We start from the raw sequence: 12,757 nt of genomic DNA on the forward strand, positions 1-12,757 counted from the left end.
AAAGAGTACAGTATATATGATAGGAGTTTTGGCTGGCTAAGTGGATAGTTTTCATAAAAATAGACTTTTTAGTTATTTAGTTATATATGGAATCATGTACTTGTACATGTACTGTTGGGGCAGAAAAGGTTGCTAGATCTTATAATACTTTCTGGTTCAGCCTTGAATAGTATACTTTAGTTTTAGGGTTGTGCCACTACATCCTCCAGCCAGTGTTTACGAGATGGTGATACAGTCTTTTTCCATATTAGGGGAATCAGTCGTCAAGCAAGCAGTGTAGAGAATGCCATGAATATAGTTTGGTTGGAGATCATCCTTAAGTCCTTGAGCACCAGCCAAAATATGGGAGGGGTTAGGAAATGACTGTGCCACATTTGAGAAGAATATTGAAAACCGTGATCCAAAAATCCTATAGCCATCGACAGGACAAACACATATAACTGTGGATGCCTGGATCACACCCAAATCATTAACTTGTGGGGAAAAAAATATTTGTCAATATGCTGCCAGTCAGATGGAGCTAGTACTCCAAACTGTAGTAGCCCATGCATTATGCATATTGATGAAGAATGAACCAGACCAATTGCAAACTCCTGAGACATTTCTGGTTTAAGCAAGCGGTCTATAGAGGGAGACACAGCTACATGATTGTCACACATAAAACCGATAGGCTACCACACCCTTTTGCAATGGATCAGTGACCAAGCATTCTTCTATCCAACTTCTCAGACTTTAGCCCGTTCAAGTGGTACTATTTGATGTCCCCCAAAGACCGAACATTTTAAAATTATATATATTTTTTTTAAATGTTAAGCGTTTAACTTTTCATTTTCCTGGCAACAGACACACTTTGAATCAGTCTGACAACAGCCAGTCACTGTTGAACTAGCACAACTGGCAGGCAGCCAACAGATGATGCTTTGGATTATCACATCTGGATGTAAAAGGACTGTACTGCGGTCACTAAAAATAAAAGCTCAGAAAAACATATAAAACATTACAAGGCACAACTGATCAGTTTGATTTTTAATGTCAAGTTTAGTTGAAAGTCATAAAAACACATTTAAATAAGCAATTGGTTATTTTTAGAAATGTACCATTCTGATTTTTACTTTGTTTAAAATTAAGAAATCTCATTAAAATTTTGCTGAATGCTGGTTAATGACATGTTCATAACTCAAAGTTAGGTACTTGCCGGTTAACAGCCTAGCTAGTTAGCTGGCTAGGTTGGTAGCATGTTAAGCTAAGCTTATTGAGCTAAATAAATAAAAGGAAATGTTAGTTTCTGTGTCTGTGTCGTCTGTCTATTTACAGCAGCACCTAGACAGTTGTTGTAGCTAACAGGAGCTAACTGGCTAAAGCTGGTAGCAGTTGTATGAGGTTGCTAGCTCAAGAGGCAGGGGGGATGTGATTAGCTGGAAGGTGACGAGACAGTGAAACCACCCGGGGCTGCCAATTCTCATTGAGCATAAGACTCACACAGTTAACACAGATCTCATGATCAAACGATGTAAAATTTGCACAAAGTGGCGCCTAATCTACCATTAAACCCAAAGAAGAAGAAGAAGAAGAGGAAGAGGAAGCTGAACTTAAAAGTTGGTAGCCTTGCAACACCATTGTCATCAAAAGTGACATTATGAAATAATAGTGTCATTGTGTAAAATGGGACGGGGAAAATGTCATATAAGCCCTTCCAGAAAATTCAGTTATTATGAAAATGATGAAATAACATTTGATACTAACCTGTAGCGTTTTAATAATTTGTTCTAATATTTCACAAATTGTTGGTTCATTTATACATTTCACACAATGTACACTGATCCGCCACAACATTAAAACAACAATAAAACTGGTTATTTCATAGTGTCTTTATTTAATATTAAACATTTAGAGATTCCATACACCTCTGAAGCCTAGTGAAGCCAGGCTGTGATCTTTGTCGAATATTATCGCTCTCTCTTGAATCTTTCCTGTCTGTTTTTATGACCATCTGATGAAGGCAAAATAAAATAGAAATTGATAAGCATTCAAATTTTGCTGTTTCCTGAATTGACCACTTTCAATTCTCCCTGAAGGCAAATTTGACCTTTTTATCAGGTGTCCACACAGACCAGGAATTAAATCTGTTTCCTTCTTGGTGTGCGCTTTGCACTGAGCCACCATGCCTCCCTAGAATAGCATCACCTCAACAGTGTATTCATTCCACTTGAATAGTAACTATTTAGTAATGCAGAACACACATAAAAGAGCTGTGTTTTTTGCGCTGCACCTGGGAAAATATCCCATTTTTTCTATTATTCTCACTGCTGCCATTTAGTGCTTAGCCCATCTGTTTATGTAAAACAGTCACATCCCAAACAATTTTCTCCCCTATGTGACAATGTCTGGCGTGAAATGATAAAGTGGGTCCGTCCAAGTGATTTACAGTGTTTTTGAAAAGACTCAGAGGAGAGCTGCAGCATCCTGTCTCTTTGCTGTCTGATCATTTTTCCCCACCGTGCCCCCCTGCTATCTCTTGGCCAGGACACAGCTATTTCCTTCTCTTCATTTGTTCCACCACCACATGACCTTTTCTGCGGCAGTGGACGGTACTGTGGCTAAAATGCAAACTTAAAAGGTTAAATTTCAAGTGCAATCTCTCTGAGATGAAAATGGAGGAAAAAAACAAACAAGCAATTAATGCAAGTGTCAACGAATAGTTTTTATTTGTCAAGAATTATTTTGTGGATGCTTTTACAGTCCTGGTTGAAATAAGTGGCACCCCTGAATTCTAAGTGCAGAATTTAGAATATCTTCAGAGATAAATGCAAATTAACCAATTTTATATAATCAGAATATTTTTAATAAAATGGCCACATCAACCTTCTCAGACGTTTTTCACAGAGTTTCTTCGTAGCGCCAAGTCTTGGAAGCATCTTAACAGTTTTATGACTGTGAAACTTCTTGATAAGATTTCAAACTGTTGAAACAGGGATTTCAAGATCTTTGGTCATTGCCTTGTAGCCTTTGGAATTGTTATGTTTTCTGATTATTAGCATTTCTGATGCTCCCCAGGCAGCTCCCTTGTCCTCGCCCTTGTGAAAAAGAAACTGGAAACAATCAGCCCCTTTTTATGCGTAAAACCATCCCTCGTTGATTATAGAAAATTGGTCCATTTGCATTTATTTCTGGAGATATTCTTCAGAGGTGCCTATAATTTCAACAAGCACTGTATGCTTGTACAGGTTTAAAGGGTTTCAAGCATCTAAAACAAGGTGACGCCCATACTTTGACAAAATGATTGATTGGCATAGCATTAAAACAAATGACATTTTTTAGCCCCTCAAAGGAAGCCCTTGATTGATGAGAATAATATTATTAAACAGTAGATCCTGTGTTTCAGAGATGATAAAAAGGACCTTTTTGAGATTTTAAATACACCTGGAATGGTTTGAAATGCAGTGTAATTTTTAAAGAAATGAACATCCAACCTTGGCATGGCTTATAACCCCTGGAGAATCTTTCATCTTTGGCCAATTGACCAGACAACACTGAGATACCCAAGTGTTGATTTTCAATTTATCTGGGGGCAAAATTGTATGTGTATGTGTGCCTGTGCCGTCTGTATCCTTACATTACACCTATCTGTGCAGCAGCGGGGGTCAGAAGGAAACCCAACCATCAAGCCCCACCGTGCGCGTGTGTCTAGACAGCTCCAATGATTGCAGACGGCAGCACGGCTCCCTTGCAGCTGCAGAAGAAACCAGCCGTGGCATCATGAACCTCGCAACCCCTGCCCACATCTGGTCATCATAACAATAACAACAACAGCCTGCCGACACTGACTCCAACAACATCGTCACTCTCCAGTAAAAAGTCAACTGTATCACACATAGAGGATGCTCTGACAGAAAAGCAGAGCAACCAAAACCTATCAACAGCTTATGAAACGATCAAAGTCTATGCATAAAACTGATGTATGATGCACACAGAGTAAAAACACAGTTAAAATAACTTATTTCCCTTGTGGTGCTAGCCTTCCCAAAATCATAAAAACAACAAAGACTGCTGTGCCCCGGCTACACTATAGACTGAAAGTTGTGACAAAAAATTTAATTAGTAGATACACTGTACTCATTATACACATTTAAAACTGTAATATGATTCCAATGCTGCAAAAGTGCCATATCTATGAAACTGACTATGACTATCATGCACCTAGGTTGTCTCTAGTATAATCAAACTTCTGTGAATAGGGGTGTATGGCCAGTTAGACATCATAAACATGACTTGCTGCAAGATACTGCATAATTACAAAAAAAAATTAGATATGACATTAGACTTATGGTCATTTTTTTCACCATGGAGTTACCACCTAAGTAGCTTACTCTATTCTCTTATAGAAGATCACCCTCCCTCAGAGACCATTTGGTTAAAATTCCCCAGAAGCCTGATCATTCAAATTGGTTACTTCTTTGAAAGGCAAGGGACATTGTGAGCAATGTAATAAAACCTACAAATGCAAGAGCATCAAACATCCATTATCTGGTAAAAAGTTTTCTATTGGCCAGTTCATCAATTGTAACTCCAGAAATATAGTCTACATGCCGTCTGCCCTTGCGGTAAGGGATACATAGGACAAACCAGAAGAGCTATCAATCTCTGTATTTCTGTGCACAAAACAGCCATCAAAAGAGGGAATTTGGACCATGCAATGGCCAAGCATTATATTGAGGCCAAACATGATTCACCATCTGCCCTTCGTTTCATTGGACTCAACCTCATCAGAGGAGGTGATATTCCAAAATATCTTTCCCAGAGAGAGATGTCTTGGATTGACAGGCTCAATACTATGATCACCACAGGCCTTAATGATTGCCCCTTTTGGGAGTGATCCGCTGCACACCTGTGTTTTATCAGTTGTCAATCAGTCACCTTGATTGTCTTGTAAATACTGTAAGTGCATTATTCTTAACACTCTTCTTCCACTGATAAAGGCCTTTGACGTAAATGTATCAGCCATGATATCCTAATAAAATATGAAGTTCTACAGGTACTTTTCTCTTTGATGGTGTGCTACCTTTTTCTGCTTTAGAATTGACTGGATTTTTGAGGTTGAGCACCCAACTGGAACGTGCGCTTGTTTCCCTTTTTTAGGTTATTGGAGTGTGGCCTTTTCTTGTAACTTCCTCACAGGTGAAATACAGAAATTTGGTATGAGAAAGTTTTTTATTTGAGGCAAATATAATAAAATTCTGTCTTACCCAGATGTAGATGGACTGTGTTGTCCACTAGCAATGTACTTAATTTTGACAATCCTTGACTGAACATGTTTCCTGTGTCAGAGACACATTTTGAACTCACTAACACAGTTGAAGTTGAAGCATACAGAAAAAAAATCACTGCAAATCCCATATCATTTACATATATAAGGAAGAGTGAGTGTCCTAAAATTGATCCCTTCGGAACGCCAAATATGATCACTGCTGGGGGTCTAATAAGGTGCCATTAATATCTAGACAATGAATACGGTTACTTAGGTTATCACACACAGTAGTCTCCAATTTACTGCATAAAACTGAATGAATTACTATACTCTAGTGAGTTTAATAACAAACCTAATTGTAATGGTGTTGGTACAATAAAAATATTTCTGATGCGAATTTACAGAGTACATCTGAAATTGAATTAGCAAGTCAAAGTTAATTGTAGTACAACTAAAATATAAGTTCTTTGAAATAGTCCCATCCCAATTCCATCCCACATTTCACATTTCAAACACTTCAAAGTTTACATTGTAGTCTTTCACTTTAGTTTTTCAAAAAATATATTTGAAAGTACAACACACAAAAACAAAGATACTGTATAAGGTGAATTAACCACTAAGTGCACTCTGTGATGAGAAACTGTGAATGGGTAAAAGTATGCATGGGTAATTCCGATCCATCTGATGATTCACGTATTGGCAAAAACCTCAAATACAGCTCCATCCCCAGTAAGTGCACACACACACACACCCTGCTGCACAAAACCTTACATGAACTATGTGTCCTAAGTGGTTCCTCTCTGTGTATTTGCTCCCACGGGGAGTAATTTTGTATGTAATAAATGTCATAATTATCCTCAAATTTAAAGTTTATTAGTTGTTTTCTCATTTGTTTCATCATCAGGCAGAGACTGCTTTAATACATCTGAATTGAGGGGGAAGAGGCATTTCATTATCTGAAAACCAATTTTATTCCAGTCCTTTCATAATGAGGGCCTCACAGTAGCATTTTTATGGTACAAGTTTCTGCTCCATTCACTATTTTCCCTTTTCAGAATACTTTCTGCTCACATTGTGGTAGTTTAACTGTTAGCCTATAAGGTCATTTAGGTGTTAGCCTATATTCATTGCTTTTTTGTTTTTGTTTTTGCAACATTAGCATTCATTCGGAGTCTTTCTCTGTCCACTGTACAAATGTAAGTCCATTATTTGCTCTCTTTTTAGCTCTGTTTTAGTCTCAAACTCCTAAGGGGAAATATATGGCTTTGGTTAATGCCCTACTTGCTCACCAGCTAGTCGTTAACATTTTCTATCTGCAGTTGGTTGCAAAACAGGTAGCGTGCACTGGACTGATCAGCAAATTTTCAATGTGAACAACTGCCTTCTGCATTTGGCAACAAGGTTGAGGAGAATGCAGTTTGTGGGCTAATACAGTGACCTAAAAGATGCTACTATCAGTCTGTATAGCTAAGGAGTTCTGCAGTTGGTTGATAATTCTCTGAGGGTTCATCACTATGAGTGATCCTTTTAACATTACACTTTGTCATTTGATCCATGATTTATATAAAAATATTAATCGGTGCAGCTTTAAGTTTAGTTTTAAGTGTTCTCTAATGAATCAGTGCACTCAGCACTCAAATCGGACTCACCAATACCTTTATACACCACTAAATACATATTATTACAAACTGGAAATTCATTAGCTCAGCAGTGATGAGATGCATGCAAGCCACAGTATCCTGTAACATTTTTGCCTCACTGGGACAGATGGGAGAATGCTTAGGTTGACATAGAGAAGTTGAATTTGATTTCAGACTAGAAAACAAGGAACAGCATTTGTTTACATTTACATATTATCTTGTAAAAGCTTTCCACCCCATCTTTACTACCACAGGAGATAAATAGGGTATAGCAGAGTATCTAATATGTAAGGTATACATGCTATACATGTCTTACATTGGACTAAAAAGGCCTTAATGGGTGTGCTACTGAGCATGAAGCCTTGTGGTCACAAGGAAGCCCCTGCTCTGCCTCCCATTCTGCAAAACCCAAACAGATTTCAGGGATCATTGAACTTTCAAACATATGATGAATGGATGAACAAACTGCAAAAACCCTGGGTACAAAAATAAATCTCCCACCCTCCTCATGCTGCTTCTCTGGGCTCATGCAGCAGCCTTTGTAGAAAGAGAGACCCATAAGTCATAAACAGGTTAGAAAGTCACTGACTCGTGAGCTGACACATCATTTGCTCTCTTGCTCTCCGAACTCTGCTTGTCCTCTCAGAAATCATCTATATCACCACTTTTATATAGAAAATCGTTTAGATTTTAAAATGCACTTTACACAAATTTTAAATGGCATTGCATTGCATAGCAGTAGCAAATGTATTTCCAGTGCACTTTCCAGTGCATGGAAATAATTTTGCAGCTTGCAGTGTTTTGGCCATAGAGGGAAGACTAAGGGTATGGAGCATAGGGCATGGATGGGTGCCCGGGTCCCACAGCTGCATGGCGCTGGGGCACAGACAGCCCTTCTCTCTGGGGCACATTGCTCCTTTTATGCCCAACACACTGAACCATTGATCATAGGCTCACTCATCTCCGCTGCACTAACATAGCTCAGGTCAGCACGGACTCCAGCAGGGCTCACTGGACACAATATCTGACAACACCTCACATGCAAACATTCAGACATTCACAAGAATTAGACCACTCTAGGGATTTTGCAGTGCAAATTGATCCGCTCCAAAACCCAGTGTAACAAATGTACAGACGTTAGAATTCGTGTGTGTTTGACTGATAGCTCAGACGTAAAGCTGCTATTATCTATATTTTTATATTAATATAGAGATTAATAACGGGGTCATTTGTACTTACAAACCCACAGATGTTTATCACCCAACAGACAAAGACAGGCAAAGTTATTGTGGAGCATTTAGCAGCTAAAGTGCCAAAAGTTTCCCTTTAGGAGTTGGTGGAGTCCAACAATGAGCTAGAAGGAAAAAAAACATTCATCACGGGGCACAAACACAACTCCAAATGAATGCTAACATTGTTCCATATCTGCTGGATACGTAAATAAGCAACTGTTTTTAACATGGCAAACTTGTTAGCATTCTATGGTCATAATGTCAGTTTTGTGTTTGTTAGCTTGCCTCAATGTCTCCAAGTGGCCAAAAAGTCAAGAAATGTAGCTTTAACAAAGTTTGTAAGACATTTTTGACATTTGTCATTGACAAATAATGTCTTTTTCATATTTAAGAGTATAGCTGAATATGGCACATTTTGAGTTTAGTTACATTAGAGTGATGGTAAACAGGTATTGTTAGGGCCTTTTTACAGCTTGTTTTCAGTGCCCTGAAGTGGTCAAAAAATCTGTTAATTCAGCATTAAATTATCCCATAACTCAACAGGAATTTGTTTTGTTTTGTTATTTTCCTCAAGTCTTGCTCCTTTTTCCTCTTGTCTCCTCATATTTATGAATTGGACTGATACAGGCTGGAATTAGCACAAATTGGTTGAAACATTTTGTACATGTGGTGTTGTGTCTCACATTTATTTGTATTGTTTCATGTCTTTGCATTGACTTAATATGCAATCACATCACCTCTGTAATTCTTTCTTTACGTTCATTAACATTAGCTAACCTGAGCCACCATAAGCTACTGGTCATATCAGACTAATTGAGTCTATAGCAGCAAAGACCCTGAGTTTAATGGTGTGAAAACTACTTCTTATGAAATTGAACAAAGAAAGTATTATTTCTACATTCAAACGACATAGTTTAACAGTCACTATATACTGTACGTGTGTTGAAGAAACACAGACTCCCAAACACTGAAAGACAGACCATTCAGCTCTTATTGAGGGCCTCTGTCCCAAACACCAACACACTCTGGTTAAATGATTAAAGATAAACTGAGGCAACATAATTCGGAGCCCCGTAACCACATCACAGATCGAAAAATAAGAGTATTATTTATAACAGTTTTCCAGAAAATCCATTTTAATTGATCTCTGCATAACTACTTTTAGGTCTTTATATTCACTGCAAAAGTTTATATGTCAAACTAACAAATATGAAAGTTAGTCAATTCTCCAAAGGGCAGGGTTAGCCCAAACTGCTTCCCATTAAAGAAAATCGATCTGACCACCAACCTATCCTTTGTTCATTATGTCTCTCTTTCTCCCTGTGGTCAGCTATCACTTTGCTGCCCCGGAGTTGTCTGATTGATATTCACTGCACTTCTCTTTCGGCTGATGAACTGACCATCTTGCAACCTCAGTAGGAGGAAGCCTGTCCATTCAAGGCCGAGGCTCTTTTATGATTCTGGAAAGGAGCTTTTCTAATTACGCTATGTGCTGTTCTGCTGTACGCCTAACTAATGTCTGAAGGTTTGGAATTAGTAAGCTTTGATTAAGCTCATCAACAATTGAAATTTCCATTTGATTCATACGGTTTGACATGGCGTTTTAAACTAATGAAACTGAAATCTACTCACATGTAATTAATTCTGAATTTATAGCAACTGCCGAGAGAAAAACATGAACAGAAAATGTGTCTTAGTTTCATGCTAATGTGACATGTTAGCAACAGTACAGAAAAGTGATAAAATATTAACTGACCTACATGGTGCAATAGTATATTCAAGACAGAGCAACATGCATTTTAAATATATTATTCACATGTATGCATTATAAAAGATACACTACATGCAGTACTAATATTCTTTAAAAGAGACTCAGAAGAAGCATTGGCTTTATATGTAACCACAACTGAACCGAAATTTTGTTGCAGAATTATTACAGGATCCTGTGCTCCATCTAGATCAGTGGTTCCCAGACTGGGTTCCTTTAGGACAGGCATCTCAATTTAAAAGCCTTCTGTGGCCAGCAACTATATGGAAGACTTCATGTGACCATATGAAAAACCGAATCAATACGTGATGTCGTGTGAGCATTTTTTATCCTCGAATGAGCGAGTAAACGAGTGCAGTGGTTTTATAAGGTTTAGTAACCACAGATCTAGATAATGCTGAACGGAAGCAACCACGGTCATATATAATTCAAGAGCACCCACATTACCCCAGCACTTGCTGGTATGAGAATGTGCAAGAAGGTATGAAGTGGCACGTTGTGTGGGGAAGAAACACTGATATGACAATGTCCTGAAGGCCTTCTTGTTGAAGCGCCGCTAGTGTAGGTTTTTCATTCATTATAGCAGCATATCAGTTAGTCAGTTGGTCCACCAATTTGGTCCAGACTGAAGTATCTCAACAATTATTGGATGGATTGCCTTGAATTTTTGCAAAGATATCCACGGTCCCCGGATAATGAATCCAACTGACTTCGCTGATCGCCTGACTTTTCCTCTAGGGCCGACATGTGGTTGACATTTGTGTTTTTTATTGAAATGTCCCAGCAACTATTGGACCAATTGCTATGAAATTTAGAACAGATATTCATGGCACCCAGGGTATGTATCTTAATTACTTCAGCAATCCCCTGACTTTTCCCCTCGAACCATCATTTCAAACTTTTAATTTGAACAATATTTTGGTTTTCTGACCAAATACCTGCAAAACCAGTGCCATCAGCAACAGTTGTAGTTTGTTTTTCGTTTTTATTCTCAGACCACTAGCATGTTAACAACTAAACAAACATGGTGAACATGGTGGATATTATACCTAATAAACATCAGAATGTTCACATTATCATCGTGAGCATGTTAGCATGCTGATGTCATAGAGCTGCTAGCGTGGCTGTTGACTCTTAGTCTTGTTCAGAATACAGTGGCATCATCAGGCTTCTTCATACACTGGGGCTGGAACAGAGAAAAAAATGTGAAATGAAACCTTCAATACAACAAGGAACTGAAGATTTAAAACTTGAAATATCAATCAGATGCAGCAGCCATTCACTGATGTTCAAACTGTCCCTTTGGTTTCTTTTGATGTTAAGCCATCAAAGACCTGGGAAGAACTCAGAGCATGCTGTGTGCACTGTATTGATGCCTCGCTGCTTCATTTCAGGACACGGTTGAAATGAATTCTCACTGCGTTTTGGAGTCATTAACATAAGAGGTCACCAAAGGAGGAATGCAACTCGAAACTGCGTATTTAACAACTTCCCAGTGTTTACATCCACCCTTGAGTTATTGGAAAACTCACACAACTCATTAAACTGTGGAATTAAATGGAAATCTAATTATCTTTCATTGGTGTAATTGCTTCTAAGTCACACGTGGAAATTTTCTATGATAGCGTGTCTCTCTGTGTCATATTCCTGCAGTGAATTAGATGTTATACTGGTCACACAGCTAAACACTAACTGGTGACCTGACACAGTTCCACATAAGTTGCGATTATGTAGGATTTCATGAACTGAATGTAAACAGACAGGCTACTAGTGTTGCTAACAGAAAATAATGTTTTTCGCTGTTTAGAAATGAGTGGTAGGATGTCCTTGAGGCTTTTCCATCCTCAAAGAAACAGTAATGAATTTGCCGCCAGTGAGAGCACAAGGTGCTTAGGCCATCTGTGTCATCCCATTACTTGACTGCCAGAGCATTCCCAATGTCTCATGCCCTTGGTTTACCTTTAAGTCATATGAGTGCATTGAAAAATAAAATGTGCCAGCTGAGCGGTTCTCAGTATTTCCCTTTATGAATGCCCCAAAACATATTCAGCTGTTCTGGTCATGCACTGCAGCAGAAACTTCATAATCCACTTTAAAAACTCCATTTTTCATTTATTTCAACATATTGATTGAATGTTTTCAAGGTCTGCATTTTTATTCTCCTTTAGGTTGACTGGTTATATTTTAGCTGGGCAAGCAAGCAACGGTTTAGAAAGGAGTCAGAGTTTTGCATTCGGTCTCTGCTCAACCCTATACTTACAGTATATACATATATGAGTATTAAAGATTTGTTAGTGGCTGGGTTCTTTTAAACAGCTCCCCTAATTTTTGTGTGCTCAGCAGCTCTAGAGACATCACACTGAGTTCTAGCTCTGCACTTTACAAACAGTCACTCAGAGTAATTTCAAGCGATGATCACAACGAATGACTGCTTGCTTTTTCATATGTATGTATGTATGAAATATTTGTTGCGTATAATTATTGTGATTACCTTAAAGGTTTTGCTGGAATAGTTTGTGGGCTGTGATAGAGTAACTGAAATGCCAGGCAGATTTCATAATTAAGTAAACAATTAAGACATTATTGAATAAATAATCCTGTTAATAAATATAGACAAAAGCCGGAAAAGCCAAAAGCAGCTGTGGTTGCTTTTTTCTAATAACACGCTGTATTAGAAACTTTACGCTATTAAAGGGGCCTGCCCTCTGCTGAGTCAAGCAGTATATCTAAGGTGTTGCAGTTAAAGCAGCTGTGACGTCCTGGATTTGTATCTTGACACATATTGATGCCATACTGCCTTCAGCCTCCAGGGGACAGGAGTGCATCGCTTCTGCTTCTTCTGTTTCAAACAAGCAAATCGAAACAGGTTGCG

Source organism: Xiphias gladius, chromosome 21 (assembly GCF_016859285.1).
Source record: "Xiphias gladius isolate SHS-SW01 ecotype Sanya breed wild chromosome 21, ASM1685928v1, whole genome shotgun sequence".
Lineage (NCBI taxonomy): Eukaryota > Metazoa > Chordata > Actinopteri > Istiophoriformes > Xiphiidae > Xiphias > Xiphias gladius.